This window comes from Lygodium microphyllum, chromosome 1 (genome assembly GCF_053477565.2).
Source record: "Lygodium microphyllum isolate KBCC chromosome 1, Lygodium_microphyllum_v1.1.10, whole genome shotgun sequence".
Classification (NCBI taxonomy): domain Eukaryota; kingdom Viridiplantae; phylum Streptophyta; class Polypodiopsida; order Schizaeales; family Lygodiaceae; genus Lygodium; species Lygodium microphyllum.
Window position 1 is genome coordinate 60,710,678 of NC_141135.1, and position 27,181 is coordinate 60,737,858.

Consider the following 27,181-nt stretch of genomic DNA (forward strand, 5'->3'; position numbering starts at 1 on the left):
ATTTAGTAATGAAAAAGAGAGCATGGGAGTTGAACCCCTTCACCATGCTATTGAGGCATGGCTCTACCCAACTCTCTGCAGAAAGGTGGAAAGATGGAAAAAAAATTTGCACACCACCCTATTTCCACCTTTCCATTTGCATTGCAAATGCTATAGAAGTTTACTCACCAATGTCTTCATCGTCGATCTCCTCCTCCGCAGAGTCAGAATTACCAAAGATTGTTCTCACATTTGCGATCTCCCTTTCTCGAAACATGGCTTGAGCAATGCTGTCTCTTCAAGATGCCCCCCCAAGGATGGCTTGCCTTCGGTGTTGGCTCCCCTGCTTGAGCTCTTTGTATTGCTTGTGTGGTATCTGTGTTAGTTAGCATAGCAACCTCTATTAATCCATTCCTCAAACTATTTTGTTGGTCCATATCTTGATGAGGTGCATTACTTTCTCTCTCAAGTTCCACTATCACTTCACATATCCATGCATCATCAAAACTATCTCCATACACAATGCATATATTATGTGGAACAAGGCATGCTGCCACCATCTTCGAGGCATTTTGTAAAAGCATGTCACATCTCTTCAATGATATATGAAATCATGCTTTAAGGATGCCAAATGCCCTTTTAACTTCTCGCGGGTAAAGGCACCTCCGCCTAGCCACCCATGTATTACTACACTGACAGTACCTGCCACTACATACTACAGGTGGCAAGCGCCCATTACCGTCACTTTATTCTTTATTCTTTCATTGACAGTTTGAATAAAGGAAGGCCCAATCACACATTGTGACTGTTGGAGTTCCCACTTTGTGTCTCTCTCTTTCTTGCTCTTGCTCTCCCGCCATAGCTCTTCCAAGCAATCTTCGATCCTTCTCACCTTTCAACTGATATCAGAGCATGGATTCATAACTACTTGAGCTTGGTTCGTGGAGTCTTCAACTTCCTATTGAATCCCTACATTCATTGGGCTCAAGGAGTGTAGGGTTGTCCCAACAGAGGGAACCTACTCATCAAGACAATCGTTTGCAAGTACATTAGTGGTAGAAGCATGCTACTGCAAGGACTCATCAATCCGTAACAGAAAAGGGAACATAAAGGTATAAAGCAAAGATGCAGAAGCTCCCACATGAACAAACCTCGTAGGTAACTGCATGACATAGCCGACTGCAGAAGCATAAAGCAAAAGACATCTATCATAAGAGCATACGAATTTCAACCATATAATCGGCCCATAACCATATGCATAAGCATAGCTTTGCAGCACATAATGCCATCTAGGAAAAGCTAAGTCAAACCAAGACCGGCAAGAGGCGAAAAATCCTGCAAGAGTCAAGCTCCAAGAAAAGCCCAAGTATCTGTACAACAACATCCAAATAAGTGGCTATGTAAAGTACATGACAGTAGACAAAGTGCATAGCTGAGTAAGTATCAAGAGCAACTACTCTCTGACCTGTATGGGCAAAAGCAACCCAACTAGCAGAGAAGCTAGGCAACATAGAAGCAACAAAGCCATAACTGCTAAACCCAAGCATTGTCAAGAAGTCCACTGATCAAGGAGTAACCTGCAAAGAACCAAGCATCAGTGAGCAATGAAAGCTCAATAATCAACTACCAAGACAATAGAGCAAGCATTGCTCAAACATGTATCTGCATCCAAGTAAATTCAAGATCCATAATCGGGGCCTTAAGGGCTAAATAGCATCCAAGCTGCATAAGTGATAAGCCGACCAAATGCAAACAGCTCCATAAAATTCTCAAATGCAAGTCGATTCAAGCCCAAATATCTGCCATACTGTAATCATTTCCAAAAGCATCCACATCAGACATCAGTCCCATAATGGGTAGCATGGGGCATAAACCTTGTCAAGTGAAATGCCAGTTGTAAAGAAAATGGCAATAAACCAAGAATTTGATCTCTACTCTTTGCTCAAGAAGCATCCGGGAGCATAAACATCAAAGTGGCATCATCCAAATACATCAACATATCATCTCAAGTAGTCGGGAGCATCCGAAGACCATAGACATAACCAAACTGGAGGTAAAATAACCTGTCAACCAAGGTAGCATAAATCCCAATCAACAATGAAGTGTTCGCATCCAAATCAAGGCTCAATAGCTCTCAAATAGCATATCCGTGCATAAACCATGATGACCAAGCATCAATACATCCAACAGGACACCCAAATGTCAACAAAGAGCATTATGCATTAGCCGTCCCTGATAAAACCTTGTTGCCAAACAATGTATAGAGTAAATCCCTGCATAAATCGAGCTATGGAAGCTCAAACTAAGTTCCAAAGCATCTCAAAACATTCGATAAACATCCCCAAAGCATTTGGGCCTCAAATACCAAGCCTCGAGAGCATCACATAAGCTAAGAGCATGACATTTTCTTGCTATGAATCAAACTCAAATATGTTGCAGAACATTTTATGATCAGAATTCGGTAGATATAACATCATCATTGCGTCCCGAGCATGCCAAAACTCCAAGTTAGGCTCTTACCTTGCCTAAATCGGGTTCTAGATGCTCGAGATATGAGAAAAATTAGGATTTTTAAGCCAGATTTTAAAACAGGCGCAAAAAAAAAAACATGACCTACTATTGTGGTGTCTGTTAGTTATTCTGAGGATAAGGGGACAAATGGGGGTATACAAGATGCCCAATGAAGCCAAGGAACACCTACCTATGAGGGCTGAGGAGAGGCGGGAGATGAAATCTTACCTCGGGGGGAAGAAGCCATGGCTAACATTGAAGCTCCAAGCTCTAGGTCTTCAATCCGGACTGAAGTAATGGCAGGGGCCAAGCTCTGATCCAAAGCTCTGATACCAGTTGAAGGGGATGCAATGGCAGTGGAGAAGGAAAAGAGGAAGATGCGGGAGAGAAAAGCACACACAATGTAGGTGCTATCAAGAATGATATGATAGCCTTATTGCACTATCTCATATTGACAATTTTTCACATAAAGTTTGGGCTTCTTCCATTAAGCTTAAGTCAGATCTATTGGCTGTGTTTCAGAGATGACTTGCATTAGTTAAGAACTAGATTGGGCATAAGCTGAAATGCCATAGGACTGACAATGGGGGAGAATATGTGTCACATGCTTTTAAGCAACTATGTGACGAGAGGGGTATTAAGCGTTAGTTACCCTATACCCCACACCAGAATGGATTGGCTAAGCGGATGAATAGAAGCATCCAGGAGTGTGTATGCAATATGCTTAGCCATGTAGGCCTACCACATAGCTTTTGGTATGAGGCAATCAATACAACTGTGCATGTTATAAATAGATCACCTTTCAGTGGTTTGGATTTCCAAGTTGTAGAGGATGTATGAACAGGGAAACCTTCGTCTTATGCACATCTATGTGTCTTTGGATATGAGGCATTCTACTATGTGCCCAAGGACAAGTGTAGTAAGATGGATCCTAAGAGTGTCAAATGCATTTTCCTTGGCTATGGAGATGCAGGTGAGATGGGTTACCACCTTTGGAATCCACAAGTGTGAAAAGTCATCTGCAGCCATGATGTAGTCTTCCATAAAGACAAGATGTATCGACAACTTGAGAAGGTGGTAGAGATGCGTAGGGTTATATTCCATGAGGAGCCACGTGCTCCTGCACAGCCAGTTGGACAGCCTGTAGTAGCAGTTGATACACATGGCCAGAGTATTGGACAAGATGCTAGATATGCAACAGAGTTTGCAGTGAGAGAGTCTACTAGAGCTAGACATCCACCTGATAGATTTAAGCCTCGATGCATTATGTCTTGGTTACAGATGCAGGAGAGCTTGTCATCTATAATGAGGCTATGCGCAGGGGTAACATTCACTCCTAGGAGAGGGCTATGCAGTCTGAGATGGACTCCTTGCATAAGAATATGACTTGGGATTTGGTTGCATTGCCTCAAGGCAAGAAGGTTTTGCCATGCAAATGGGTGTACAAGCTGAAAAGTAACCCTGGGCACCCCAAACCAACTTATAAGGCATGACTTATTGCTAAGGGTTTTAAATAGGAACATGGAGTTGACTTTGATGAAGTCTTTTCTTCTATGGTCAATATTACCACCCTACACTTGGTTTTGGCCTTAGTCGCACAGCTTGACTTGGATATGTACTAGATGGATGCCAAGACTGTATTCTTGCATGGGGATTTACATGATGAGATATACATGGAGCAGCCTAAGCTGAAGAAGAGCTTTGAGATGAAGGATTTGGGACAGGCCTCTCACATTCTTGGCATGCGCATTAAGCGCGATAGGCATCAAGGACTACTCTACCTCTCACAAAGGGAGTACATTCATAAAGTCCTTGAGCGTTTCCACATGCAGGACGTGAAGCCTATTGGATGTCCATAGATAGATGAGCAAAGGGCCAAGATGGCCAAGATCCCTCATGCATTAGCTGTGGGTAGTTTGATGTATGCCATGATAGCCACTCATCTAGATATTGCCTTTGTAGTTGGTGTTGTGGCATGCTATATGGCTACACTTGGCAAGAAACATTGGGATGCCGTGAAGGGTATCATGAGATACCTAAAGGGCACAGTAGATATGTGTATTTGCTATGGAAGCCAAGATACAGGAGTTGTGGGGTACACAGACTCCAATTATGCAGGACATGTAGATAGTAGAAAGCCTACTTCTGGCTATGTATTCACCTATGCTGGAGGTGTTGTCTCTTGGATATCTAGGGTTCAGAAGTTGACAACTCTCTCTACCATTGAAGCCGAGTATGTTGCAACCATCACTGAGGCTTGCAAGGAGGCCATATGATTGGGCCATTTGGTTCATGACCTTGGGATTGATACTATACCTACATTGTATTCGGATTCTATGAGTGCTATTCAGCTAGCCAAGAATCTGATCTTCCATGCGAAAGCAAAACACATTGAGGTGAGGTATCACTTCATACGTGGGGTTGTGGAGGACAAGTTTGTTGACCTTGTCAATATCTCCATTGGCAAAAATCCTATAGATCTACTCATGAAAAGCCTCACTACTGAGCATTTTGCCTTCCTCATGAGATTGATGGGCATTAGATGAGATGATGTTTTTCCTCATATTGGTGTACTTCTCATTGGGGCAGATTCGCCTTTAAGTGGAAGGTTGTTAGGGGTGAAGGTGCCTCTGCCTAGATGCCTGTGTATTACTACACTGACAGTACTTACCATTGCACATTGCAGGTGGCAGGCACCCGTCACCGTCACTTTATTCTTTATTCTTTCAATGACAATTTGAATAAAGGAAGGCCCGATCACACATTGTGACTATTGGAGTTCCCACTTTGTGTCTCTCTCTTTCTTGCTCTTGCTCTCCCGCCATAGCTCTTCCAAGCAAGCTTCAATCCTTCTTACTTTTCACAACTGGCATATGAGTACTTGATTGTATGTAATTCCAATAATAATGTTCGGAATATAGTCCATCCTTAATACCCTTGAAAGGAGGAAGCATCCAAAAGCATGCAGGATAAGCACAATTGCCTAGTAGACAACATTCTCCTAGAGCTTTATTTGTACATTATTTTCCTAGGTCTAAAAGTTGAAAAACATTCCAATCGTGCATAGAACCTGCCTAGCCAACATCATAGTCCCAAACAACATAATTGGCTACCACACTTATCTATAGAATAATTGAGTGGGAGCCTTTCCTATTAAAATAATCTTCGTGGTTCTCTCTTGGGGCAATGATGGGTATATGGTATACCTCGAAGAGTCTTAAATGCATCTGCATATTTTTACATATGTTGTGATGTTGGCCACTTTATGTACATACCATGCAATCCAGATGCAGTCAGTGCATCGCAAAAGTCCATAATAGCCAACTGTGTAAACGAAGTTGAGACTTTGTACAAATCATCTATAAGTCCCAAATTTGAGCTGCTCGCTAGGCGATGAGAGCCACACAGACCCGCTTCTCCACAGGTATTGCTCTTCTACAGTTCATGTTCTTGCATCATATTTGTGGTGCTAACTTCACGACGAGATATTCAAATGTACTCTTGCTAACTCGTAATGTACTTTTAAACATTCAGTTTGAATAATTCCCTAAAAGCCCTTGCTCCATAAAAGTTTGTGGTCTTAGATAGGCCCAGCATGACCATCGATCGTGCCTTCATTGACCTATCCTAGCTCGACGTGCAACATAACCTTGAGCCATGCACTCCATCAAAGTATGCAATTGCATACTGTCATCATCCCCATCATCTAAATCACTTGACAGTAGCTGAAACATTGCCATGACATCAACTACAACACCGATGACACACATTATCAAAAGACTTTTGTCATCCATTCACCTGTCAAAAGATTTTATGAAACTTTATGAGACAATTGAAGAGAGATGTATATGTAGACTTAAAAACATTTTTTAAAAAGTTCCAAATTCATCTACAGGTGAAACCATCATTCCTTTTTAAGACATTTGATTACATCTAATAGACCAGATATAGAGGAGGCAAGTGTATCCACGATAACGAGCTTGCGCTCTTCAAATGCTTTCTTTTCCTCTAGGTTTGATTTTTGGTTGGCTAACATTGATTGGGCGGTGCTAGCCATGTCACTGAGAGACTCCTCTATCTTTCTACCCTTCTTATTATGTGCTCCTTGGTTGGTCATTTGATCTTGCCCAATCTTTAAAGGCTCATTGGAGCCAATGTCTTCCTGGGTGTGGTCACATGGATCAATGGAGACTAATGTAGTGTTGTCTTCTAAAGAAGACAACCCACCAACAAACGAGGCCGGTGCATCATTGACAACATTGGCACGATTTCACATATATTCATCCACAAGATCATACCATTGACAAATGATCCTGCGATCATTGCCTAATATGGCATTGTGGGCCTTATCCTTTCTATATGACTCATAAACACATCCCCAGCGTTTTCTGCATGCCTCACCATCTTTGTCCGAACTCTGGAAATAGTGATGTTGGTTGTGTGGCTACCTTGGACCATATATCCACTCCTTGCTTCGATGGCTTTGAGAACTCCGCACGCACTACTCAAAGGTGGGATAGATTGTTTGTAATCCTAGCTAAACTAAGTATTAAACAATTAGAAACAACGCACTTGATTATTAACGCTTGGTTGCTCATTTTTCAAGTAGGTGAAGTAGAAAGGATCTTCTATAAAAGGTGAATCCTTTCTCAATCTTTACCTATTTGGCTTACTTTAGGTGCTTACATAGATGGTTCCTAAACTTTAAGAATGCCCTAAGTTAGAATGACAAGGGGATAATAGTATGGGCATGCATCATGGAAAAGATCCCTTTAGATAAACTAAAGGATATGTGCAATTTGGATCAATAGTGTGGGTCATAATTCCAAATCTATGCCCCTTGTCATATTGGAGGAAACTTATTCTCTTTTCTAGGCATGAAAGCTAGTTAAGTCCTTTTAGAAGAAAATTCAACGATGGCTTAGCAATTGTTTGACATTGATACAAGTGCTCCTTGGAGCAAAACGAAATATTAGCCCTCGTTTACTTCGAGTTTGGATTATGTTAAGAGCATTGACATTGCGGGTTATTTGGGATGCTAGAAATGAGGTTGTCTTCAAAGTAATTCCTATGGTTACGATTGAGCTTGCTCAAAATACGTTAATAAGAGTTTCACATGAGGCACAATTTGATGGTTTGGAGTGAAAAGAGGAATTGAGTCTTGCATTTCTAAATATGCCAAAAGAGGAAAAATTTGCAAACTAAGGAATTTTTGTTAATTTTCTAGAGAAGGAAGCATTTGGTGTGCAAAGGGCCTCTAATGGGTTCTGAAGGGCATCAAAGATAGTAGCAAACTTGCTATTGCAAAACTTAGGTCAGTTACACACCACCGATACCTCACCCAACCTGTGCCCAAGACTTGGGTGGGTGAGATGGTTGACATGTCATGGATTGTGTGTATGGGGGTGTGATAACTTGACAGATGGACAAGATGGGAGGTGAAGACATGCTAATTGTGATTGGCCTTGGATTCTTATTGATGTCAAGCTTAGCTAGTCCTTGCATAGTATTTGAAGTGGACATGTTTGGGCTGGGAGTAGCTCGCATTCTCTTTTGTCTGTAGCAAGTTTTGATTATTCAAAATTTGAGTGTTAGGGGCATCCATGAGCCGGTGTGTAACCAGCCTTAGACCCATTACACACTTGAACACGGCCCCCCAGGTCTTCGCAAAATGGCCAATGGGAAGGGCCAAAACGCAAAAAGGGCACCCCCTTACACATTGGGGGCACTCACTGGTAGCAGTAGTCGTGGGGTATTGAATACTCCCCCCACCCTATTTCGGCATTCCACAAGGCAGGGGAGCTCCCTTGTCCAATCCCGTCCATAGGTAAAATGGAGGGCTCCTTCATTTGCCCTCGCCAATCATGCTGCACGAGTCTTGGTCCCTCTCTTGCATGTTGCAGCAGTCATTGTTGACTCGTTGTTGATTGCTAATATTGGTCTCTCTGTGGTTGTTGTATAAACGTTGGTGATTGCCATGCCTGTTTGTGAACGGACGTCTTGTTGCGATGAGAGGTATCTCTCTCTCTCTCTCTCCTGCACATGCATCATGCATCAACGGTCTCTCTCTCTCCTCACAAGATAACAATGCATCATGCATCATTCATCAATGGAATGTAACCTGTAAATTTGAATTTCTGCAACTTGTAATCTTGCACCATGATGCATCATGATAAGGACCATGATGTTCTGAATCTCTATAACCTGTAAACTTATGAATTTCTAGAACGATTAAACATGCACCATGATGCATCATTATAATCATGCCATAATTGTATTTATGGAATGATGCATCATGTTTTGAATTTTCGGCATGATGATAATCTGAATTTTTGGAACAATTAAACCTGTATTGTTCGCGCCATAATCGTGAAATATGCATCATGCATCAATGGTCTCTCTCTCTCTCTCTCTCTCTCTCTCTCTCTCTCTCTCTCTCTCTCTCTCTCTCTCTCTCTCTCTCTCTCTCTCTCTCTCTCCTGCACAAGAGAGCAATGCATCATGCATCATTCATCAATGGAATGTAACTTGTAAACTTGCACCATGATGCATCATGATAAGGAGCATGATGTTCTAAATCTCTGTAACCTATAAGCTTCTGAATTTCTGGAATGATTAAATTTGCACCATGATGCATCGTGATAGTCGTGCCATAATTGTATTTCTGAATGATGCATCATGTTCTAAAATTCTGGAATGATGATAATCCGAATTTCTAGAATGATTAAACATGTATTGCTTGCGCCATAATTGTGAATAATGCATAATGCATCAATGGTGTCTCTCTCTCTCTCTCTCTCTCTCTCTCCTACACAAGAGAGCAATGCATCATGCATTCTTCTTTCCAATAAACACCTACACAATCCAATGTTTCAAAAGGGAGGCCCATGGGTGGGAGGAACTAAAATCAATTCCATGGTTATCTATTTGAACAATGCTAAAAGTTAGGAACACATTCCTCCTTGTGACCTAGAAGTAGTTACCTGTTGCCAAGGTATTGGATGCTACTATTGCATATCTACTTTTTTGCATGCAAGCACTAAAAAATGTCAATATCTCACCCCGAGCCTACTTGCTAAAAGGAAAACTAGAAGAAATAAAAATTGTCATTGTGTTTAATATTCTCAACTTGCCCATAATTAACATATTTACAACTTTCCACCTCTTTGTCTTTTCAAATATCTATTTGGGTTTGTCACCTCTTTGTCTTTGGATTTGTCACCAAACCCAAATCTGCCTTTAACAAGGTCTTTTGGATTACAGTGTAACCTAAGAACCTCTGTCATTTGGTTGACTTGAGATTCTAACACCTCACAAAATCGATCATATAGCCTTAAGAGGGCTCTAATGCAATATGCATCTTCTTCCATGATGTTGGCAATATAATCAACAAACATTCACCTCTATCTGGCATATTTAGTCCTTTTATTACCTATTTCTCCCCACTGAGTAGTGTATATTTCTCAATAGAGAATTCAAAACCATTGCAAACAGTAAAAGAGCCAATTGGCATCCTTTCTCGATAGATCTTTTCAACATGAAGATCGCTACAAATATTTATTCAAAGGCCAACATGAAGATGACTATAAATATCCATTCAAAGGCAAACATGCTGATACATTAGAAAATAAAGCATTCATCAATCTACAAAATATTATGACAAGTCAAAGCTTAGCAAGAACCAATTATATATAGTCCCATCTTACTTTGTTGTAAGATTGTCCACATCCATGTCAATCATGGAAAACATCCTATCATGCAATATACTATAATTCACCAATACGACTAAATCCATTATTTCCTATTATATTTTTTCTACCTTGAATCTAGCAAAGCATTAGCAATAATTTTGTAAGAGATGATTGATGTCATCAGAGGCCTCCAATCCTCACAAATTTGCCTTTTCAAAGTCTTCAATGCAAGCTCAATAAGGCCTATGTTTACAACTATTGAGACTTATCCAATCTAGTTCACTTCATTAGCAATTTGAGTGATTGTTCAGTTGCACATTTCATGATCCTCGATAAATTTCAACACATTATCTATCTACTTACGTCTTATATGTTTTCAGATCATAAAAATTATATTAATTAATCCATTTTTAGTTAATGGACTATCCAAAATTCTTGCTTTCACTTGAGTAACTATAGTTGGAACACATTTAAGGAATTTGCATACCCCTAGGATGGGAGTGATCATCAACTTTAGGTGCAACACAATGTGTAAAGGATGCTTGGTAAAAACCTCACTTATCTTTACCTCCTGCTTGTGGACAACTCTATTGTCATCTGTAGCTTTTGCAATATTCTCCCACAACTCAATTTTCCTTACAATACTAAAGAAAAGGGTAAATAAACAATCTACAACATCAAACCATCATATTCTAGGGCAAACTTTATTCAACATGAACTCAAGACTCTTCTTATTCTCAATAGAAGTATCAACTTCTAGTAGGAGGTTAGTAAGGAGCTTAACCATAGTTTCATCATGTGGAGCATAATGTGTACCAGGAATAAGAGCATCCCAACACTTAACAATATTTCATGCCAAAGCCCCTTTTATAACTATACATTCCCAACCACATTGCTTGCACATGTCAATGTCTGATTTAATCATTAGATCCCATCTATCTATTGGATCCAATATTTCTTACAAAGGCTTTAAAAAATTAGTAACTCTATTTTGTAGCTTGGTATGCTTCAACAACCTTGTATTAGGGTGGTGTTCTTTTATTTAAAGAAAATGCACGAAGATGAGAAAAGGTAATTAAAATAGGAAAATGGTCAAAATGTCAAATCAAAATTAAAACCTTCACCTCTATAGAAGGGTGCATTCCATCAATTGCCTCTCATGGCATAAACATAATTAAGCTTGGTAGCTTGACCCGTGAAATTCTAAGTGTGTAGTGTTGCATGTAGACTAATATAAAGTTTCTCCCTTTCCAACTATAGTAAGATCCACTAACTCTAAATTAGTATTGACTTGCCCATGCTTGCAACTCTTCCCCATATATTACATGTCCCATGTTGTGAATGATTCCTCTCTTCTTTCCATATTCCAATCACATGCCAATAATGCATCCTTCATATCTCCTACTTCTGCTAGTCTCGTTAAAGGATCCAATCTGCCACCACCATAATGATTCTAAGCATTCACATTCATGATGTTGTAACTATGATTACCCTTGGAAGTAGTAACATCCATGGATTCTCCTCTATAGCTTAATGTACAAGTTTTATGTCCATCATCAATAGTATTTCAAACCTTTGGGGCTTCCTTGCCATTTTTTAAAGAGAGGCTCTAGGCATACTATATTTCTCTCTCTCTCCACATCTTACCCTTCTCTTTTTCATTTCCAAAGCTAACAAGAAGTATCTTCTCCAGTCGTCAATCTTAGAGGTACTTGCCTTGGGTTTCTTTTGCACTTTCTATGTTACGAGGCTTATCCTACAAAAGGCCATCTCAACTCTCCTCTTAGAAGTTGTCCAACCCTCTCCTCTTTAGGTAGTCTCATTTCTTTATTTCCTATAAGTGTCTCTTATTTTTATTACCTTTATTGCATTATTGTGAAAATCAATATTCTCCTCTTTCTATACTTTTGGTAAACATTCTAAAATGAAGTGGCACATGTCTCAACAAACATAATGTGCATCAAGAAATGGAAAAATCCTAACTTCACATACAATATCAAGTCTCTTTCATCCTTTATTTCCAACACTTTAGAGGGATCCACCTGTCAATTCCAATGGATACGTGGTTGTTTGTGGTAGTGTATACAACACATTGCCTAAGATGGCTATAACATCACGAAACTCCATCTCAAACAAAGCATGCATGCCTAGAGAAGAGACCTAAACAAGGCATTCCAATAGCAAAGCATCACTCGGAGAAAACTTGACACTCCAAGGCATAGTATGCACAAAAATTTCAATTGAACCTAATTTATCAACTAAAGATCCAATCCTCTTCAAGCTATGTGCCAATAAGCGCATGAAAAAACTATTTTCCAATAAACTTATAGTGATGAAGAAGAGCATACTTTCCACTCTATTACCTTTCACACCATAAATTCTACTTTGCACTTCCTCTATTTACCCTATGTTCTCTTTCTCTTATGCTTGAGTAGGTAAATAAAGCACAAAGCAAGAAGAAGGAAAGAAGATACAATGTTGTTACCTTATCAAGCATAGTCAAGATTCAAGCAGCATCGTTATCTTATTGAGTGTAGTCAGCCCTCAAGTAGCATAGCTCAAGTGCATATTTGTTGATCTAGGCATGGATTTTGCATAGCTCCGAAGTTCTCCTCTAATCCAGATATATTCTTATGCCACCACTTCAAGCTCCTGATGATACTCCTACTTCTTTATAGGTCTCCAAGCTCCATCAAGTGTTCAAAAGGGTGAAGGAGAGAAGAAAAGTACAAGCTATTCTAGAAGGAGCATTTCTCCTACACCCACAACATACACCATATAAGAGTTGAAGGAAAGCAAGAGATGGACTAATGAAAACAATGATGTTGATGATCATGATGGCTATGGAAACATCCAAGATCTCAATAGGGTGAAAGAGAGAAGAAAAGGAACATTTCTCCTATGCCATACTAGAGTTGAAGAGATGGAAGGAAAGTAGGAGATGAAGGAAATGTTGAAGACAATGATGTTGATGATCCTGATGGCTATGGTAGCATCCAAGATCACACACACACACACACACACACACACACACACACACGCACGCACGCACGCACGCACGCACGCACGCACATCTCTTCTAGATGGTCCCTTTCTCTTTCAAACACATTTTTGTATCGTTCTATTGCACTGAATTCACACACACACACACACACGCACGCACGCACACACACGCACGCACGCACGCACGCACGCGCACGCACGCACGCACGCACACGCACACGCACACGCACACGCACACGCACACGCACACGCACACGCACACGCGCGCACACACACACACACACACACACACACACACACATCTCTTCTAGATGGTCCCTTTCTCTTTCAAACACGTTTTTGTATCGTTCTATTGCACTGAATTCATAATACAACCTTCCTCTATTAGGAGGCTTTTAGTTGTTCCATTTTATGTAGTCACTCTCAATTGTTACTTTTGTAAAACTTTTTGTCTTTTGAAGATTAGTTTATATGCTCTTTTGCTATTATGTCCATTGGACCTTTTTGCTTTGAAGTAACACACACATTTGTGTCTTGTGTCATACTATATGTAGTCCTATTTTGCATAAACTTGGTATGAGCTCACAAAAAACTTCCATTTGGCATTATGACAAAATCATTTATTATCAATGCCCTTATACCTACACTTTACCAACTTATGTTTTGTCATTGGACTTGTGGCTCACTAGAAACCTAATGACATGTTATGTACAAACCTAATGTTAGCAAAAGTGTCTCTCAAAGATTAGTTGGGTTCCTTCACCTACATTCTTTCATCTTGTCTCTAAGGAGTCCTTATGTAAATTGGATTATCTAATGCATATGACAACCTATTGGTCCCACTCGTTATAGTGTGCCTTAGTTATTATGTTGTTAAGCATGCACTGATGTCTCCATCTCTTATCTCTAATGTTGAGGTAAGCATGCCTTATAGTCATATGTAAGGCTTACAATAGATCTTATGCAAATTGCACTTCATGGATCATCTGAGACATTTGGCAACTTGCTGGTTCCATAATTTATACACTTCATTTGCTCTAAGTTGGGTAAGGGCATGCCCTATGTTATATCCATTCGTTTGTATCTTTACTTGTTGTTAATGGCATCCTTTGCTTTAGGTGAGATCTACTACCACCAACTTTAGGTATCACCTACAATAGCAAGTTTTATGGCACATTAACATGCTATTTCTCCTACTTCACTACCTTCCAAGATGTGTGTGTGTGTGTGTGTTGCAAATATGGTTTATGATTGAGCTAGCCCAATCTCATCATCTTCAAAGCATGAACAAGGTATTTAACTAGATATGATAAAAGGGATGGCAACCAAGTTGTGGCCCTAATACATGTGACACAATTTTGCATGCTTTAGTTCTTCCTAATCATCTACCTGACTGGATTTCAAGTATTAGATGTAACCTCTACATGTATTTTTGTCTATTGAGTTCCTTTTGTGATTATGATGATTTTGTCATACTATCTCATGTGCTCTCTTGTATTTAAGATGGAATTTGTAGCATTGTATGCTTTGTTGTAACACACTCACTCTAGGGTATAGTGCTATGTGCAACCATGCCTTGTATTTGAATCTTTATATTGCCTTGATTCTTCACATGATTTTTGTGAGGATGTATAGATACAAATTTGGTTGTACTAATGCCAAAATTGTTGCATCCACATGCCTTTATCTTTTATAAATATTGTTCTATAATGCAATAATGCTCCACTACTGAACTATGGGTGGTTACACACCGCCATTGCCCGCCCAATCTGTGCCCAGTTTGTGGGCACAGGAAAATTTGACTTGGGCGGTCACCTGTCCGCCACCTGCTTACACACTGGGCAGTGGACACTTTTCGTTATCAATAAGTGTCCGTCCATCTTCCGTCCACAATAGTTTACACACCGGCCACCACCTACCAGCGGACAATTCCTGAATTGTATGTGAGAATGAAGGGGCGCTACGAATGTTGATCATCATTCTCATAATAATTATTTTTAGAATGCTTGATTAAACACTTTAAATCGATTAATAAACCTTTAAAAAAAGTCACCAAAAAAATTGAAAACATGAATCTGAGGTTTTTCCTACCAAAGAACTCCAAGATTATGACCTTATTGCGTCATTGCTTTCTGCGCCAATATATTTGTTTCTATGGTGACTACTATTCATGTTTTTGGAAGCTCACTCACTTCCAAGAGAGCAGGGGAGTTGAACCCCTTCGCCATGTTGTTGAGGCATGGCTCTACCAAGCTCTCTGCGGAAAGGTGGAAAGAGGGAAATTTTTTTAGCACACCACCCCTCTTTCCACCTTTCCACTTGCGCTGCAGATGCAAGGATGACAGAAAACTTAAAAAAAACATGCAAGGATGGCTGAAAATTACTTACTTGGATGTGATTGTGTTTACTCACCATTGTCTTCGTCGTCCATCTCCTCCGCAGAGTCAGAATCACCAAATATTGTTCTCACATTTGCGCTCTCCCTCTCTTGATACATGGCTCGAGCAATTTTATCTCTTTGAGATGCCCCCCCAAGATGGATTGCCTCTTGTGTTGGCTCTGCTGCTTGAGCTCTTTGTATTGCTTGTGTGGTACCTGTGTTAATTAGCATAGCAACCTCCGCTAATCCATTCCTCAAACTATTTTGCTGGTCCATGTCTTGATGAGCCGCATTACTTTCTCTATCAAGTTCTGCTGTCGCTTCATGTATCCATGCATCATCAAAACCATCTCCATGCACAATGCATATATTATGTAGAACAATGCATGCTGCCACCATCTTTGGGACATTTTGTAAAAGCATGTCACATCTCTTTAACAATATACGAAATCGCGCTTTAAGGATGCCAAATGCCCTTTCAACTGGCATACGAGTACTTGATTGTATGTAATTCCAATAATAACGTTCTAGAGATAGCCCATCCTTACTACCCTTGAAAGGAGGAAGCATCCAAAAGCGTGCAGGATAAGCACAATCGCCTAGTAGACAGTATTGTCCCAGAGCTTTGTTTGTGCATCGTTTTCCTAGTTCTGAACGTTGAAAAACATTCCAATCGTGCATAGAACCTGCCCAGCCAACGTCATAGTCCCAAACAACACAATTGGCAGCCACGCTTATCTGTAGAATAATAGAGTGGAAGCCCTTCCTATTAAAATAATCTTCATGGTTCTCCCTTGGGGCAATTATGGGTATATGACTACCATCTACTGCACCAATAACATATGGTATGCCTCGAAGGGCTTGAAATGCACCAGCATATTTTTGCATTTGTTGTGGGGAAGGCCACTTTACATACATACTATGCAACCCAGAAGCACCCAGTGCATCGCAAAAGTCCAAAACAGCCAGTTGTGTAAACGAAGTTGAGACTCCGTATAAATCGGCTATTAGTCCCAAACTTGAGCCGCTTGCCAAGCGATGCAGAGCGACACAGACCCGCTTCTCCACAGGTACTACCCTTCTATAGTTCGTATTCTTGCGTCGCATTTGTGGTGCTAATTTCGCGACGAGATATTCAAATGTACTCCTGCTAACTCCTAACCTGCTTTTAAACATTCGGTTTGTATAACTCCCCATAAGCCCCTGCTCCATAAAAGTTTGTGGTCTTTGATAAGCCCAACATGACCGTCGATCGTGCCTTCACTGACCTATCCTGGCTCGACGTGCAACGTAACCTCGAGCCATGCACTCCATCAAAGTATGCAATAGCATGCTATCATCATCCTCGTCATCCAAATCACTCAACAAAAGTTGAAACATTGCTATGACAGCGACTACAACACCGATGACACGCATTATCAAAATACTTTCGTCGTCCATTCACCTGTCAAAATATTAGACGAAACCTTATGAGACACTTGAAGAGAGATGTGAAGGCAGAATAAAAAACTTGTTTTTTAAAAAGTTCAAAATTCATCTACAGTTGAATTCATCATTCCTTTTTAAGACTTTTGATTACATCTAATAGACCAGATACTGAGGAGGCAAGTGTGTCCATGATAACGAGCTTGCGCTCTTCAAATGTTTTTTTTTTAGTCAAGGTTTGATTTTTGGTTGGCTAACATTGATCGGGCGGTGGTAGCCATGTCACTGAGAGACTCCTCTATCTTTCTACCCTTTTTATTGCGTGCTCCTTGGTTGGTTGTTTGATCATGCACGATCTTCAAAGGCTCATTGGAGCCAATGTCTTCTTGGGTGTGGTCACCTTGATCATTGGAGACTGATGAATTGTTGTCTTCTGACGAAGACAACCCACCAACAGAAGAGGCATATGCATCGCTAACAACATTGGCACGATTCCACATATATTCATCCACAATATCATACCACTGACAAATGATTCTGCGATCATTGCCTGATATGGCATTGTGGGCCTTATCCTTTCTGTGTGACTCATAAACGCGTCCCCAACGTTTTCTGCATGCCTCACCATCTTTGTCAAACTCTGGAAATAGCGATGCTAGCTGGGTGGCAACCTTGGACCATATATCCACTCCTTGCTTCAGTGGCTTTGAGAACTCCACGCTCATGGATCCTCGGATGTGAATGAGTTGTATTGTCCATGCATCCTTCCATTGCGCAAATGGTTTTTTTGTGGCTATTGTATGATCTTGTGTCTCAAGACCGTCGTTTTGATTCTTTCCTTTCCGCGCCCTCTTTGGTTTAGGAGGTTTAGGAGCATCAGACTCCGATGATGTTCGTCGTGGATGTTGTTTGGTGGCATTCTCGGAAGATGGAACCATTGGTTCTTGAGCCTGAACCAAGTCAACCTCTTCACATGAGTCTTGGTTGGCATCATAAGAACTTATTGCTTGTGGTTCTTGTTGTCGTGGTGCTGAGAGACCATGTTGAGGACTATGTGCAACTGGACGAAGAAATACATTATTGTGTACTGTTGTGGGTCTCTCTATACCTAATTGTCTTGGTCGTTGGAAAGGTACGAATTGAGGAGGACGAGGATTGATCAAAGGAGGGCGGTTTGGAAACACATTTACAGGGATATTGCCAATGGCGGTGTGGCTTTGCATGTGGTTTGGAACACCCACACTTTGGCTCGAAAAGTACATGAAGTCATTATTGGATATTGCATCTTGGCTCATTTGAGACACGAACTGGTGATACTCTTCCATGGGAGTGCTCTCTTGAGAATCCATTCCAATCGTCCACCTTACGCATGAAAATTGATTCATCATTTACACTATGTGAATGGACAAACAAGTTTATTGTTCTTTACATAATGCACTCCATTTTTTAAATTTACATTTCAATAATTGATTGTGAGGTATAGACAAGTTTATTGTTCTTCACATAATGCACTCCATTTTTTTTAATTTACATTTCAATAATTGATTTCAATAAAGAAAATGAAATGTTATACATATACACTGACTCAATGATGGGATGTATGTATAGACAAGAAGTTTTAGCCATTGTCAACCTGTAACAGATGCCAAACATATATAGCGGAACTAAGAAAGGATTTATTGCAATGATGAACATATATCAAACAATATGGTTAAAGAACAATAAAGAAAAGGAAATGTTATACACATACATTGATTCAAACAAAATGATGGGATGTATGTATAGACAAGATGTTTTAGCCATTGTCAACCTGTAATAGATGCCAAACATATATAGCGGAACTAAAAAAGGATTCGTTGCAACGATGAACATATATCAAACAATATGGTTAAAGAACAATAAAGAAAAGGAAACGTTATACATATACATTAATTCAAACAAAATGATGGGATGTACAAATAGACAAGATGTTTTAGCCATTGTCAACCTGTAATAGATGCCAAACATATATAGCGGAACTAAGAAAGGATTCATCGCAACGTAATTAAGGCCAAGTAATTTAGCCCAAGTACCTAGTGAATCATGTTTCAACCCAATAACAGTCACTACTTCCAATAAAGAATAATTAAGGCCATACAACCACTACTTGTCCGTATAACCACAACCTTTGCACAATCACCATCAGATTTGCTGCTCGAGTAATTTAACTTAAAGTTTAATTACACCCATTACGTGCAATGGCATAGAATCCAAAAGAAATTAATGTTTCTTCCTCTTCGCACACATAGACCAATCAAGCAAAAGGCAAGAAGAGAGCACATTTTTCTTGTAGGGTGTGAGTACTACCATAGATAAGAGGAGCCACAACACAATCAAGTCATGTGCTCAAGTGAACATCTCTAAAGTGCTCAACTCAAGTCCACCAAAATAGTAGGATAGCTCTTGACTCGAGTGACGATCACTCGAGACTTCATATAGATACTCTTAACTCGAGAGCCACATGCACTTAAAGTATACCCTTTTATATATGGATAACTAGTGTGTACCCCATTCAAGCCCATACCCTTTTACACTTAAGATTGTAAATGGGGTTGTAACCTAGTGGTTCTCAAGGACAAGAGAGCCAATGGGGCTATAGCCTAGTGGTTTGAGTATGGGTTGAGTGCTAAAGGTATGTATTCATCAAATCTTAGGCCCGTTACACACCGGTCCGCGGCCGCCCACGAATACTAAATCCGGCCAATGAGAAGGCATGTATTCATCAAATATTAAGTTCTACTTCTCGAGTGTTACAAAACATTATGTGTGTAAAGATGTCCTCAGCCTTCAAGGTAGTTCATATTTTCTTAAAAGCTCTAAGTGTTATCTTATAGACAAAATGGATATGTCAAAGGCATTTTCAACATTCGACTTACACAATCTACAGATTCCTTGTGCCTTGTTTTATTTTTTATATATCATACCTTCCTTATAACTAATGCTCTTATCATAACTAATGATTACCAGGGCAATCAAAGAGAGAGAGAGAGAGAGAGCATACCTGTGAATGTTGTGAAGTACCGATCTGATAAAGACCTCTGCCTTCGAGCCAGAGATATGAGAAAACCCTCGGTTGAAGCTTGCGAATCACCTGCGAAGCCTACAAATTACATGCAAGAAATTGGCCATGATCATACTCTGAACTGGTTAAATTACATGCAAGCAACTGGCCATGATTAAACCCTGAACTGGTTTCTGGAAGAGAGAGAGACCTGGCTGGATGCATCAGATTGAAATATGCCTTCCCACCTTCACGATGTGAACATTTTCATGCGAAGAGAGGGATGATGAATCCAGAAAAATACAGAGAGATGAACCTTCACAATGTATACATTTATGCATGTGGTGAAACGGGCAACACAGGGAAGCTCCTGTGTATCAACGGCTCCCTGTGTGTCAATGGCCACAGGGTGCACCTACCTGGAGCCCATGCCCACGGCAGAAAACAGAGAGCTCTCTGTCAGATGAGCATGGCGGCAGCAACGGAAACGGGCTGCTGCAACGGAAACCTGCAATGGGAACGGGCTCCTACAGCACAACGGGGATGGTTCCTGGAGCCCACTCTGTCCTGGAGCCCACCATGGGACCAACAGAGGAGCTCCGGCCAATCGCGATGGACCAGAGAAGGCGAGGAGGGAACAGGATGGGGGAGCTCCCTTGCCCTGCGGAACGCAGAAAGGGGACGGGGGGGAGCATTGAAGACGACGTGCCGGGCGCCATGTGTGTGTAAGAGGGGGGCGCCCTCTTTTAGAAATCCGGCCTTCTCATTGGCCAGATTTAGTATTCGTGGGCGGCCGCGGACCGGTGTGTAACGGGCCTATATCACTCAATGTGACCTATCCTACTAAACAGACACGTGCATGTAAGATATATCATATGCCTATTTACATGGTAGAGTAGTACATTGGTTACTTTTCATATCAAATATATGCTTTCATCTAGCCATGGTAGGTTGCAATGAATAAATACTTTTATCCTTCATAATAGGATTGCCTTAGTCATTTCTCATTACAGCAAATGTGGTACTCTTTAAATCAAAAGATTGATTTGATTTGGCCATGGAGCTTTATATTGACAAATCATACATTCCTTGGGTGATACCAAAATGGCTTAATCATGGGTATGTAGCACTAAAAATTTAGCTACTATTTGTTTTGTTGTATGTCCTAGCAACTACTTTTACTTGTGGATTACTCAACAAAGGTACACAACCATCATATTCAATACTCCTAGCTACTCTTACATGCTTTGGATCAAGCTTTCCAATAGCATGTTATGCTGATACAACCTTTATTGGTTACATGTAAGAAATAATTTCAACCTTCATAATTAGGCTACCTTGGTCTTGTTGCATTATGACAAATGTGAAACCCAAGCATATTTTTCCTCCCATATATACTAATCTCTAACACTAAGATGCGGATACCTTATTTAGGAAGAAATCTCTATTTATGGGTTATTCTTACAATGCCATTAAAGCTGACAAATACCTCTACTCGCATATCACACAAGAGCTACTCACACGAGGACCTATCACTTAGCAATTTTGATTTGATAATGTTAGATATGTGACAGTGCAACAATTGAGACAAGCTCTCGGTTTATTCTCTCTATGATGGTCTCAAATTATGCATTGATTATTGATTTGCTAGTTCTTCTTCACTTGATCTAAAGGTTAAAAAAATGGTGTCTACCATGGTACTTCTTCTATATTGGGAGGTGATCCCCTCTAGTTCCACCTACCCCAAACTTAGATCCCTTAAATCATATGGTATGGGAGTTTTGGTGGGCTAACCTTTCCACACACATTGGTGTCTTGTGTCATACTATACCTGGTCCTTTTGCATGAATTTGTATCAATGCTCTTATACCTACCGTTTTACAAACCCATGTTTGTAGTTGGATCTATGGTCCATTGCAAAGCTAATGGCATGTTATATATAAGCCCAAAGTCACTAGACTATCGCATGGAATACTTCTAAATGACTTCAATAGCATGATATTGATGGCCCTTAAATAGAGTCAACCTACCAATCTTGGGGGTTGCCAAACCATTGATACCACTAATGGACAAAGATGCATATAGTTAGTATGCAACTTTCTAGCAATTTGCTTGGCCCTCTTAATTTGAATCCCATGTATTTCTTAGGGTAGCCTTCATAATTTTGGCACCATATCTAACTATTAGGAATTTGTTTTAAGTGGGCCTCTAAGAGTTTCTTTACCTTTATTCCTATGTCTCATCTCTATATGAGATAAGCATGCAATTTTTTACTACTATGTTTGGCTTAGAGGAGTCTTTATGTAGATCGAATGGTTTGATGCATATGATGACTTGTTGGTCCCACTCATTTACAAACTACATTAGTTGTTATGCTGTTAGGTATGCATTGATGTCTCTAAATCTCATCTTTAATTCCAAGATAAACCTTCGCTACCGGTCATATCTAAGGCTTATAGATGACCTCATACATATTATGCTTTATGGATCTTTTAAGGCATTTGACAACCACTTATTGGTTCCATGCTTTACACACTACATTTGTTGCTATGTGTCCTATGGTGTATCCATTTGTGTTCACCTTTACTTGTTAATGGCATCCTTTACCTTAGGTGAGATATACTACCACCATCTTGAGGTATCACATTTAATAGCAAATTGTATGGCACATTTACATGATATTTCTCCTACTTGCCTATCTTCTAAGACATTTGTGTGTGTGTATAGTAGATATAGTTTATAGTTGAGTCAACTTAATCTCTTCATCTTCATAGCATGAACAAGGTGTTTAACTAGATATAGTAAAAGGGATGACAACCAGGATATGCCCCAAGCACTTACATTATAGGCTTGCATGCTTTAGTTCTTACTAATCATCTATCTTGTTGCATTCTAAGTATCAAGCATAGCCTCTACATATCTTACTAAGTTCCTTAAGTGACCATGATGATTTCGTCATACTATCTCATGTTTCTCACTTCAAGGGACCTCTTGTATTTAAGATGGGATGTGCAACCTTGTACAATGTAGTACCTAGTGTTGGGGGTAAAGGTGCCTTTGCCTAGCCGCCCGTGTATTATTACACTGATAGTACCCATGCCTGCACACTACAGGCAATGGGTGCCCATCATTGTCACTTCATTCTTTATTCTTTAAGTTATATTTGAATAAAGGGAAGGCCAGTCACACATTGTGACTATTGAAATTCCCACATTGTGTGTGTGTCTCTCTCTTGCTCTTGCTCCTTCCACCATAGCTCTTCTCCCATTTGTGCTTCCACTTCAGAGCTCACCTCTCTTCAATCGGTATCAGAGCCTTATTCTTCACGAGCTTGAACCAACACACTCTCAACTTTCATTCGAATACCTACAGCAGTCATCTCTTTGTTGGTAGCCAATAGCCACTTTGTTCGAGCTGCCTATCGGTTGCATTCTTCTTGGGCACTCTTTGAGCCTTCTTGAGTAAGTTGGAGCAGCCCCCATAGCCCTCATCTTGTTGGTGTAGCATCATGTTGTGTGGAACATGCCCTTTTTTTTGCAGCAGCTCTCATGTTTTTCATCTCCTATAGTATATCTTCTTCATTGGGCATCTATACAAGCACTTATACACTTGGTTTTGATGCTTGGCATTAATCCTTCCACTCTTGGCATTCCATTTGAGTGCTAAGCTTCAATTTTGGACTGTTATATAACAGTCCCATCATAAAACATGGCAGCACTTATCTTTGATGTCTACACTCATTGCCATTGGTTGTGCTATGGCTGAGCGTATGAATAGGCGTATCCAAGAGAGGTCCGTAGTATGCTTAGCCAAACAAGCTTACCACAACGTTTTTGGGATGAGGCAGTCTCTACTGCCGTGCATCTCATTAATAGGTCATCTTTCAGTGGTATTGACTTCCAGGTTACAGAGGAGGTATGGACAGGAAAGCCTCCCTCATATGCTCATTTGTGAGTCTTTGGATGTGAGGCCTTCTACCATGTGCCCAAGGACAAATGTAATAAGATAGATCTTAAAAGTGTGAAATACATTTTTCTTGGCTATGGAGATGCACTTGAGATGGGATATCGTCTTTGGGATCTGTAGGCGTGAAATGTAATCCGTAGCCATGATGTTGTGTTCCATGAGGACAAAATGCATATGCAGCGTGAGAAAATTGTTGAGATATGCAGGGTTATCTTTCATAAGGAGCCCCCTACTCTTGCATTGCTAGCTAGACAACCTACACTAGCAGCAGCTGCTGATCTTCATGGCTAGGATTTCAGACAGGATGTTAGACATGATGATGTTGGAGAGGCAGAACAACTTGCATTGAGGTATTCTACTAGAGATAAACGACCTTCTGACCATTATGAGCCCTCCATAAATTATGTATTGGTTGTAGATATAGGAGAGCCTCTCACCTATGATGAGGCTATGTGTAGGGGTGACAGTCACACCTGGGAGAGGGCTATGTAGTCTGAGATTGACTTGTTACATAAGAATTGAATGTGGGATTTGGTTTCCTTGCTATTGGGGGTAAAGGCGCCTCCGCCTAGCTGCCTGTGTATTACTACACTGACAGTCTCACTGCCACTGCACACTACAGGTGGCGGGTGCCCATCACCGTCACTTTATTCTTTATTCTTTTAGTGATAGTTTGAATAAAGAAAGACTCGGTCACACATTGTGACTATTGGAGTTCCCATTTCTTGTCTCTCTCTTTCTTGCTCTTGCTCTCCCGCCATAGCTCTATTGTGCAAGCTTCGATCCTTCTCACCTTTCAACGTGTATCAGAGCTCGGCTTCCTGACTCTTGAGCTTGGCTCGTGGCATTCTCAGCTTCCCATCAACTCCCCACTCGCATTGGGTCTCCTTCTCGACAGCCATAGCTCATTCTCTTGAGCTCCCGTCACTCCCCAGCTTCCCCAGCTTCTTCTCGGCATATTGAGGCACCATTAGGGCATTGACATTGAGGTATTGCTTCATTATTTCAGAGATTTATTTCAGTCCATAGGTCTAGGTAAATAGGGCAGCCACCGTTGAAGCTTCCAATCTTCATATCTCTTTGCCATTGGTTGTGGGCTACTAGAGGATTATTCCAAGGTCTCTTTGGCTCATGTTTGAGCCCTCCAATATCTCCAGACCTGCCACGTGGACCAGCAGGAGTAGCAACATCATCATGCAAATCTGTGCCTGATTCTGGATAGATCTCATTCAGCCACTTCAGCTCCAGCTCCAGCTTGGCATTAAGCACTTGTTTGGGCTCCATTTCAGGCTTTTTGTACATGTATTGATACTTGACATTGATCCTTTGAGATTAGACATTGGTTTGGTGGCTGAAAACAATGTTTTAGGACTGTTATAAATAGTCTACAGACATTTGATGCTAGTGCTACATTCACAGTTCATGCCTGTGCTTATTTGGGCATGACTACATAACCGATTTGATGGCCATTGCATCCCGATTGATTGGGGGATTAAAGCTACATGTCATGCTATGATTTTGACCTGTTGGTGGGGCTAGAAATATAGTTTAAACCAATAAATGCATGCTGAATACTCTTGGGCTGAAGCTATCTTTCATGCTTTGACATATGCCTATTGGTTCCGGGTGTATATCTTGGGTTATGCTATGATGTATCGATCATCAAGGGATGACTTCGAGCTTGTAATTGGATCCGGATGCTTTTGGAAGCTTGAGCTTATTTCAGCGTGCACTTATTGACATCAGTCTATGCTTGACAGTGGTCAGTGCTTTGACAGTTATATGCTCTTTGGGCACATGCTTACTCGACGCCTACGGCTTGGTGCATTTGTCTTGGCACAGTGTACCATGTACTTATGGATGCTACCTACAGCTACTTTGTAGCTGTCATGCTCTTGGGATGCTATTGAGGCATTGTCTTGGTTACATGTCTTTGGTACTTTGACTTGGTTTGATTGAGCTGTTGAGCTCGTTTATCCGCCTTTTGTGCTAGTGGGAGCATCTTGTATGCTTAACTGACATTGAGCAGGAGGTTTATGCTATTTGATCATTTTGCAGATACTTGAGACTTTGGGATCTCTTACACTTAAATGTTGCATGGTTCATGCACTGATATCTTGGAGTTGCTTTTGACCTGAGCTTGGGCTTTGCACTCTTGTGAGCATACACCTACTGGTGTCAGGTCTTGCTAGTGTTATGTATACTTTGCCCTACTGTCCAGGGGGTATGCCTACTCACCGACGGATACTTTGGTGACATGTTTGGGTGTTTGCTCAGGGTTGTGATGACTATTTGGTACTAATTTATGCCTGTTTATGGCTGGTCATGTCTTGGCTGTCATTTATTGACTTGATGTAGTGATTTGGTCAGCAATTGACTCTCACAGTACCATGCTGTCATTTATTACAGCAAGCATATAACTCCAGACTAACATGGGTTTTTCATGCTAAAATATTCTGAAATGATGTAATTTCACTAGTACTTGGTGGGCAAAAGCTTTGCTTACACTTTTCTCGCCTTTTTCTCTCGATTTTGGTGATTTTTTAATCATTTTCTACAGTAAACAGCAAGCAGTTTTGAATTGTCTACAGTCTTCCAGCTTGATTATGGCAAGTTCGTCCACTGATCATGCTATTTTCAACATTACTAAGCTTGATGGTACGAATTACTCTTATTGGAAGAGCCAGATTTGGCAGGTGTTGGTGCAGAAATCGCAGATCAAACCATTGAGGTTCAGCATGGGCAGCCGCTTGCAAATATGCCAGATGAAGAATTGTTTGGCTTGATGAGTTATGTAAGTCCACTATTGTATTATCTCTCACGGAATAGGTTCATTACAATGTATTTGAGGAAGAACAGAGTGCATGGAAGTTATGGGATAAAATCAAGAATCTCTATGACAAGAAAAGTCCAGCCAGTCAGATGTATTGGCTGAAGCAGCTTATGGATCTGCGCATGAAGGAGAATGTGACTATGTCTGCTCACTTGAGCCAGTTCCATGCTATACTCAAGAACTTGACTTCGCAGGGACATCACTTTTGCAGAGGATGTCACTCCTCTTTTTTTGCTTGGTACTCTTAATGAGTCATGGGATGTATTCCGCACTGCATTATGTGGCTCTACTGCTACCTTGAAATTATCTGATGTTGAGAGTGCTCTTCTGCAGGAAGAGGTTAACCATAAGAA

General features: G+C 40.6%; 1 long non-coding RNA gene across 1 annotated transcript; it reads right to left on the bottom strand.

Moving 5' to 3' along the window:
• Window positions 1-17,999: 17,999 nt before the first annotated feature.
• On the bottom strand, window positions 18,000-20,342 carry LOC148041173 (uncharacterized). Its single transcript, XR_015692334.1, has 3 exons — window positions 20,241-20,342; window positions 20,030-20,128; window positions 18,000-18,351 (listed from the first exon to the last, which is right to left on the bottom strand). It is a non-coding gene; the product is annotated as an uncharacterized LOC148041173 (long non-coding RNA).
• Between the last annotated feature and the right edge of the window lie 6,839 nt (window positions 20,343-27,181).